Raw genomic sequence first — 9,149 nt, 5'->3', positions numbered from 1 at the left:
AGTTGGTGAATCACAGCATTGGCCAGCTCCCCTAGGACAACCAGACCTGTTGACCCTCAGCAGATTGAGTTTCCCTCTAACACTGTCAGTTTTGTGGCAATCGCATCTATTTATTCATTCATTGGTTTCAGGCATGATTATGCTTACCGTTATATTCTTCATCTATCTCATGTTCACTTTGATTGTGTCTCGCTATCACAGTATTTATATCAACTACACAACACGAGTGATCAATCACCCAGTGGCACTTCCGTACATGTACATGGAGAACTTTGAATACATTCCCCTGATGACACTGCCTACTGCCCACCCCTTCCAAGCCCCTCACTCTTTCCCTTTGCTGTTCAGCACCTTGCTTCCCAAGTACAAGTACGGGCCAAGTGCCATGGACTCCTGTCCAGAGGACTGATGGACACACGGGATGGTCTCTTAAGGAAGGACACCAATGTGTCTCTGGGCTCTAGCACAAAGTCTCCTCCTAGCTGGTTATCTCAGGATCTTCCTGGCAGGTCAAGAGGCATGAGTCCAACAAAGGAGCTAGAGACAAGCGTCAGCTCAGATCTTGTGATGGTGATTGTGGAACAGGGCAGCTGAAAAGGAATTTAGGGATAGAATAAGTGTAAGTCTAAAAGGAGCTTGTTCTTTGAGGAAGGATGGGACTTTCCTTGGTGAGACTTGCCATACCCTATCCCTCCAGCCTACTTCTGTCCTTCTCTCTGCCTGCAGCTGTATGTTCATGGGTTATCTTCTGTTTTAAGGAGGGCGATTATGGCACCGAGCTAAGGTGTTATCAGGCACCGGAGGGGAGGGCAATAATGATTTTGAAGCAAAGGGTTGAGCCTGTGCTCTTGAGTTCTGCTGGTCCTACAGGTCAAAGAACATATTCAGGAACAAAAACCGCCTAGTGCTGGAATTATCTGCCCAGCACTGCACAGACCCCAAGCCCCAAAATAAGCACCTGTCTTTTTGGAGAAGCAGGGGACTTTTTATTGTCAAGGGCAATCTACCCAAATTTCCAAGTCTAGGCTTGGATAAAACTCCTTCCTCCAACCTTAATCTGTTCATGTTTGGGGAAAGGCAGTGGGTAACAGAACCTTCATGGTCCAGCAACAAAGCCCTTCAGGTTCCTTTCTGTTTTGCCAAGGTATTGGTGATGAGAGGAGGGTCTATGGTCTGTGACTTCCAAAAATCTTATATCTGATTACAGAACTGGCAAGTTGCGCTTTGGTGCCCTTTGCTGAACGGTACCTGTGTCTCCCTTTCATTGTGTGATGGTTTAGTTGACTAGACTTGCTATCCAGTGCTCAAGTGAGTGATGCACGTTCTCTGAAGAGTGAACATCCTTGTTGACCTCCTGTAAACTTCCACCCAGTTTCTCTGGCGTATGTCCCGCAGCTTGGGTGGGTGCTGTGAGGTCCACTTAATGTGAAAAACTGATGACTTTTGGTGGGAAGTGACAGCAGCCTAGCTTCAGGAGCATGGAAATGGCTGATCAGCCCTCCACCCTCAAGCATTGTTGTCACAAGCACTTGTGGCTAGGCCCCGCTTGTAACAGCAACCTTGAACTTTTGAAGCAGTTGGGAACCTAGGTCATGCAGAAAACAAAAGCAGTCCTTTCTCATCTTCTCTTTGCTATTGCTTTTGTATTTGGTGAGGCAGAGTCTCCTGTAGCACAGGCTGGCCTCAGCATCCCTGTGTGGCCAAAGAGGACTTGAACTGATCCTCCTGCCTCCACTTTTCTAGCTTTTCCAACTGCCGAGTGTTTATCCTTTATGAGACTTTCCTGACTTTCACCCCAACCTCTTGTCTAAGGTCCATCAGCTGACCCTTGAAGGACTCTCAGTCAGGGCACAGCTAGTTGTGTCATGTCTAGATGTAGAGTGTGTTTGTGTGTGTGTGTGTGTGTGTGTGTGTGTGTCCTCCTTAAGGTTTGGGTGCCAAAAGTCCCACAAAGAATCAAGTGTTTGAACATTGTTCCAAGCAGGTGGCACCACGTGGGGCAAACTGTGGACCTTGGACAGTGGGCCTAGCAGGAAGAGGTGCGCCTCTGGGCATCACTGTGGACAGACACTGGAGTGTAACAAGCTTCCTCAGGCTCCTACTGCCCCACTGCCCTAGACCAGCTTTCCCGTTCCTGAGGACAGAATGTGAGGGAACCATGGGGATGTCCCTAGTGACCACTTGTCCATTCCTTGCTCTGACACCACAAGGAGCCATTGTGACACCTATCCACGTAAGGCTCTGGCTGAGCCTGCTTGTTGTCTTACAGAACAGAAGCTCTTGGTTGGAGAGCAACTGGACTTCTGTGCCCGTGACAGACTATACTCGCATTTTAGAAGCTCTTTTGACCACCATATAGTAAGTGCCTTCTGTTCTCTAACCTACAATATTTTATTATGTTTGTTTAATAAACATAAACTCTCTTTCTATTCCCTCCCTCACACACTCACACCATTCTCCACTCCTCTTGTCTTACAGAGCAGAATAGAGAGTAACTGGATTTCTGCACCGTGACAAGACATTCCTGGATTTTTGAAGATTTTGAACCATCATAGTAAGTTCATTCTGTTTTCTATCTGAGAACATTTTATTATGTTTATTTTATACACAGAAAGTCTCCTCCAATTCATGTAAGGGACCCTCTTTGTTTTAAAGTAAAGATTTTTGCGAATGGGGTAATCTGGAGAGCTGGCCCACCATTTCAAGAGCATGTACTCTTGGAACTAGGTTTGATGTACAGCTCTTCTGTGGGAGATCATAACTACCTGTAGCATTATCTAGATAGACATTATCACCATGTAATTGATGTGTAGTAGCAGAGAGTGCACTTGCGTGTGGGCATGTGAACATGTGTATGTATGCCCTCAGAGGCCCGTGGTGTAGGATCTCCTAGAGCTGGGTTCGGAGTAATTGTGAGCCACCTGACCTGGATCCTAAGAACCAAATTTCGGTAGGTCCTTTGCAGAGCTAGTTGTACCTGGACTCAGGGGCTGGCTGCCCCGCACGGACACCGCTGGGCTTGGGAGGTGTCTGTTGTTCTATATACTTCTCTCGCATCTAATTTTATTCGTGCCTGCTCTCTTCCAGTACAGGTGAGCTCAGGGTTAGAGGATGACCGTCCTTTCTTATCAGTGGCTCTTAGTTTCTAGAATCCTTTGGTTGGTTCTGCCAGTTTGCAGTTGATTCCTGTCAAACCAATCTGTCATATTTTGCTCTACACTGCTTTGGAACATACTTCATTCTTGTCTATCTAAGCATTTAAGTACCCAGTTAGGTGGTCTGAAATGTGTCTGACCTCTTCCTTCCTTCCTTTCCTAGTCTTTTGGATGTAGGAATTCATAGCTCTAAATATTCTCCTAGGCCTGATTTTAAGTCTGTCAACTTTCTCATTGAACTTTTTGGCTCTAGCCATATGAAGGAGGAGGGCCTGACTCTGAAGCAGGACATGGAGGCCTGCTCCTCTGTGGAGGACCCCTTCAACACCGACTATAGAATGATGAGGACTCTGGGACACGGACATTTTTCTGAAGTGAAACTCGCCTTCCATGTTCCCACTGTGACCTGTGTGGCTGTAAAACTCCTTAGAAATAAGAAGAAGTACAACTCGATTTTTAACAGTGAAATAAGCGTTATGAAATCCATGAACCACCCCAATATTATCAAACTTTTTCACGTGATCGAGACGGAAGAGATCACCTACCTGGTGATGGAGCATGCCTCAGAGGGAGAGCTGCTGCGGAGGATCCTGGAACGGGGGTCTCTACCGGAGTGCGAGGCTGAAAGGATATTTACTCAGGTGGTGCATGCAGTGAATTACTGTCATAACAATCAAGTTGTCCATAGAGATATAAAAGCCACCAACATCCTTATGGACTGCAGGGGGAATGCCAAGCTGATTGATTTTAGCCTCGCTGTGAAAGTAACTCCTGGGCAGAAGCTGCGGGGTTTCTGTGGCACTCTGCCCTATTGTGCCCCAGAACTCTTTGCACCCGGGGAATACGATGCTTACCCCATCGACATGTGGTGTTTAGGGATTCTCCTCTTTCTCATGGTGGCTGAGCACTTCCCTTTCCAAGCCAAATCTGTGGCAGGCATGAGGAACGAGGTCACCTCAGGCAACTTCACCATTCCTAAGCATGTTTCTATCGACATTTTCAATGTCATCTTGGAATTACTGATAATCAATCCCGGAAGAAGGCCCACCATCAAGGACATCATGAGGCACCCCATGATCAGGGCCAGTGAGGCACGTTCACCACCTACTTCCACCCCTAGCCTCCCAGGCACCCTGAGCCCTAGCATTGTTGGGACCATGAGAGTCATGGGCTATAAGCCTGAAGTAATCATTGAATCCCTGAGAGACCAAAAATATGACGAGGTGATGGCAACTTATCTTATATTGCAACACCAGTCACCTGCGGGAGACTATGGCCACAACCAGGTGAATCCTGTGAAAACCAGGCAGACAGGCACTGTCCTCCACCTGACAGAGCCTTACACTTATCCTGGATCCCTAAGGAGAGCTGAACCTGTTCCCTATACCTTTACCTTGCCATCTAAGGGCCAGGAAAAAAGGGAGGAGCATTATTCCAGGAAACTTGCCAGATGCCAAAGCATGCCTGCCACCCTATGCTGCCATCCAGACACACACCCTCTCCACCTGGGCTGTCCTATTGCTATGTCCATCAAGGGCAGCATCCTGGAAATGAATATTTATTTTTCACAGGTTGGATCACGTGACAGCCACACTGATAGTGACCATATATCTCTGGGTCTATACACCAACTCTTCTAGAACATCCCAGAATGAGGGTACAAGTGACTTAGAGAGCCACATGTCCTACAACCACCAATCTGAATCCTGGAGTTTCCTGGAGGAAGAGGACAGCTCAAGCTCCTCCTCTGAGGATTTATCGGAGATGACAACAGTCATAGAGATAGAGTCTACTATAGTCGCAGAGGAAAAGACTCTAACACAGGAAGACATCGATGCTCAGGAAGCAATCATTGCCCTGAGAGTGAACATCATCAAGGAGGACACGATGCCTGAAGTGAGGGAGGAGGAAGAGACCGAGGAGGGAGAGACCCAGGAGAACAACATCACAGCTGGCCAGCCTCAGGACACTGGCATAGTTTCCCCACAGGAAGAGACCAAGGACGACAACATCACACCTCAGGATGCTGGCACAGGTCTCCATCAGGAAGAGACCAAGGACGACATCACACCTGGCCAGCCTCAGGATGCTGGCACAGGTCTCCCTCAGCAAGAGACCGAGGATGACATCACACCTGGTCAGCCTCAGGACGCTGGCACAGGTCTCCCTCAGCATGAGACTGAGGACGACATCACACCTGGCCAGCCTCAGGACACCGGCACAGCTTCCCCCTACAACCGGCGTCAACGCTGGAAGCGGATAAAGAAGACAATCATGAACAGCCTCAGACATCTGTGCTGCTGCTGCCTGCCACCTGCTAAGACAAAGACCGCCTCATGTAAGAACATGACTCCAATGAAAAGGGACCTTGGAGCCACCCTCAGCACCAGGTGAGTGCATTACTTCACTTCATTTTATTCACTTTTCCTTCTGTCCTTTGTAACTAATGATAATTTGCCCACTGTGGCACACCTGTGATCTTAACAACCTCTGTCACTTCAGAAAGACCAATACCATAGAAATCACAGTAATGTGACCTCAGGCTGGTTAAGCAAGAAGTAGATTGTATACATATGCTGATAAAGCAGGAAGAGGAACAGGTGGGGCATGGCAAAGTCAGCAGAGATTGCTGAGAGACCAGTAGGGCACTTTGGTGCTACAGGGCAAGCACAGAAAGTTCTGTGTGCTTCAAAGTCAGTAAGAGTCACTTACCTGTGTCTTTTTGCTTTGAAGTCCTAAAGACGACAGGCCCCATCTCCATGGCTTGTGGGCCATGGGTTAAGGATCAGCCTGGATGAGATGTGAAAAGCCTCTCGGGGAAGCCAGGCCAGATGTCCAGAAGCCAGTGTGGTCACAGGAGCATTCTGCACAGGACCTATCCCAGTGCAGATCTGTCCAGGTAAAATCCCAGGCAGGAGGGGCTGGCTTTCCACTGGGTCTTCCTCAGAGGGGAAGGGCTGAGGGGCAGAGGTGCCCTAAAGCTTTATGTGGCACACTGATCCCTTGCTCTCTCCCCCAGCCTGCATAAACATCACAGACTGCCCTCTGGGTAGTGATTGTCCTTTACTCCCTGTTTCTTGGCAGGAAATATGATCTTTTCCACAAAGTAAAACTTCTCCCCATAGTGATATAGTTTCCAATCTCCCTGTCCCACCTGCCCCAATAAACCATCCTACCACACACCATCACACTAAAATTGACCAAGGAGGACACCATCATACCAGACACCCATCGTACCAAACACCATCATACCAGACACCATCATAAGAGATACCATCACGACCAAAAAGATCAAGGAGGAAACCATGACTAAAGAGACCAAGGAGGAAGAGAACAAGGGAAGCACCATCATACCAGACACCAACATACGAGATACCATCACAACAAAAGAGATCAAGGAGGATACCATCATAACTGAAGAGACCAAGGAGGAAGAGAACGAGGGCGACAACACCACACCTGGCCAGCCTCAGGATGCTGGCACAGCTCTCCCTCAGCAAGAGACCCAGGACAACACCACACCTGGCCAGCTTCAGGAAGCTGGCAGAGTTCTCCCACAGCAAGAGCCCGAGGATGACATCACACTTGGCCAGCCTCTGGATGCGGGCACAGGTCTCCCTCAGCAAGAGACCGAGGACGACATCACACCTAGCCAGCCTCAGGACGCTGGCAGAGCTCTCCCTCAGCAAGAGCACGAGGATGACATCACACCTGGCCAGCCTCAGGACGCTGGTACAGGTCTCCCTCAGCAAGAGACTGAGGATGACATCACATCTGGCCAGCCTCCAGACGCTGGCACAGGTCTCCATCAGGAAGAGAATGAGGAAGACAAGACACCTGGCCAGCCTCAGGAAGCTGGCACATCTCTCCCTTAGCAAGGGACCGAGGATGACATCACACCTGGCCAGCCTCTGGACGCTGGCACAGCTCTCCCTCAGCAAGAGATCGAGGACGAGATCACACCTGGACAGCCCCAGGACACTGGCACAGCTCTCCCTCTGCAAGAGACCGAGGACGACATCACACCAGGCCAGCCTCAGGATGCTGGCACAGGTCTCCCTCAGCAAGAGACCGAGGACGACACCACACCTGGCCAGCCTCAGGAAGTTGGCACAGCTCTCCCTCAGCAAGGGACCGAGGATGACATCACACCTGGCCAGCCTCTGGACGCTGGCACAAGTCTCCCTCAGCAAGAGACCGAGGACGACATCACACCTGGCCAGCCTCAGGACGCTGGTACAGGTCTCCCTCAGCAAGAGACTGAGGACGACATCACACCTGGCCAGCCTCAGGAAGCTGGCACAGCTCTCGCTCAGCAAGGGACCGAGGATGACATCACACCTGGCCAGCCTCTGGACGCTGGCACAAGTCTCACTCAGCAAGAGACCGAGGACGACATCACACCTGGCCAGCCTCAGGACGCTGGTACAGGTCTCCCTCAGCAAGAGACTGAGGACGACATCACACCTGGCCAGCCTCAGGAAGCTGGCACAGCTCTCGCTCAGCAAGGGACCGAGGATGACATCACACCTGGCCAGCCTCTGGACGCTGGCACAAGTCTCCCTCAGCAAGAGACCGAGGACGACATCACACCTGGCCAGCCTCAGGAAGCTGGCACAGCTCTCCCTCAGCAAGGGACCGAGGATAACATCACACCTGGCCAGCCTCAGGACACTAGCACAGCTTCCCCCCACAACCAGCGTCAACGCTGGAAGCGGGTGAAGAAGACAATCATGAACGGCCTCAGACATCTGTGCTGCTGCTGCCTGCCACCTGCTAAGACAAAGGCTGCCTCATGTAAGAACATGACTCCAATGAAAAGGGTCCTTGGAGCCACCCTCAGCACCAGGTGAGTGCATTACTTCACTTCATTTTATTCACTTTTCCTTCTGTCCTTTGTAACTAATCTCTCCCTAGTGCTATAGTTTCCAGTCTGCCTGTCCTACCTGCCCCAAGATGGGTTCCCAGGTTGAGAATTGAGGCCTACAAGCAGCCTGATGGGAATTCTTTAGAAGGAGCCTCCTGCCATCCTTTTGCAAGTGCCCAGCACCCACACACATGCCAAACCCATCACAGGTTACATTGCTTGAGTCCTCAGACCCAACTCAGAACAAAGCCTGGAAAACTCAGTCTTGGAGTGACTGCAGTGGTAGCTGTGCCCTCTCTTGACACCAATTCTGCCCTAGTTACTCACCTCTTGCATATCTATTCTTGTTCCTTCAAGGCGACCATTCACATTGGATCCCACACTCACCACCACATGCCACACTGTGAGGGTGTGATAGGTGTCCTGACAAGTCTAACTAGAGACTCTTGGAGGAGCAACCCACTGTGTCCCTGTGTCATGGCAGCCTCAAGCCCCTACCTCGTGTATGTACCAGCTGGACAGATCTTAAGGCTGCTTCCATTTCTTCAAGTCTCTGCCCTTTGCATATTCTTGCACAGTTAATCAGCCTTGCAACAGCCTTTGGGGAGAGTTCTGGGAAGCCTTATCTTTCCATCCTAGTATCACAGTGGTAAGACTTCATCTCTTGTGTTCTTTCTCCCTAGACTGTGGCAACAAGTATCACATCGTGAGACACACAGATGTCTGTGTGATTGACCATGTATGGTCCATCCATCCTGGCGCTTCCCGGAACTTGAATGTAGGACAAAGGTCCTTGAAGATAGCTTCTGTCTTCAACAGCATGTCCCCAATGTACTTCCACAACCGAAACACTCTTGAGCAACTCTAAGCCCATAGGATGGACATTTAATATGGCAGATGGATGTGTTTCATTCTGCACAATTTGGAAAACAAACATATGTACACCATACCATAGGTGTATACCCAGGGTTTCAACGGGCAACTGCTTTAAGTGCTGAAAAGGCTGATTGTGTAAATTACACAGTTATTGGAAATAATGAAAATAATGAAAATTTTGGGGATACCTTCACAAATTAAGACTGATGATGAACCTACATATATATCTAGTAAGATGAAGCAATTCTTTGC

The 9,149-nt window shown here is 49.5% G+C and overlaps 1 pseudogene; it reads left to right on the top strand.

Annotated features, from left to right (window-relative positions):
- The first annotated feature begins 3,412 nt into the window (after positions 1 to 3,412).
- On the top strand, positions 3,413 to 4,316 carry LOC132654060 (sperm motility kinase-like; annotated as a pseudogene).
- The last annotated feature ends 4,833 nt before the right edge of the window (positions 4,317 to 9,149 follow it).

Source organism: Meriones unguiculatus, chromosome 5 (genome assembly GCF_030254825.1).
Source record: "Meriones unguiculatus strain TT.TT164.6M chromosome 5, Bangor_MerUng_6.1, whole genome shotgun sequence".
Lineage (NCBI taxonomy): Eukaryota > Metazoa > Chordata > Mammalia > Rodentia > Muridae > Meriones > Meriones unguiculatus.
The sequence above is the reverse complement of the archived record's forward strand: the minus strand, read 5'-3'. Positions and strand labels throughout refer to the sequence as shown.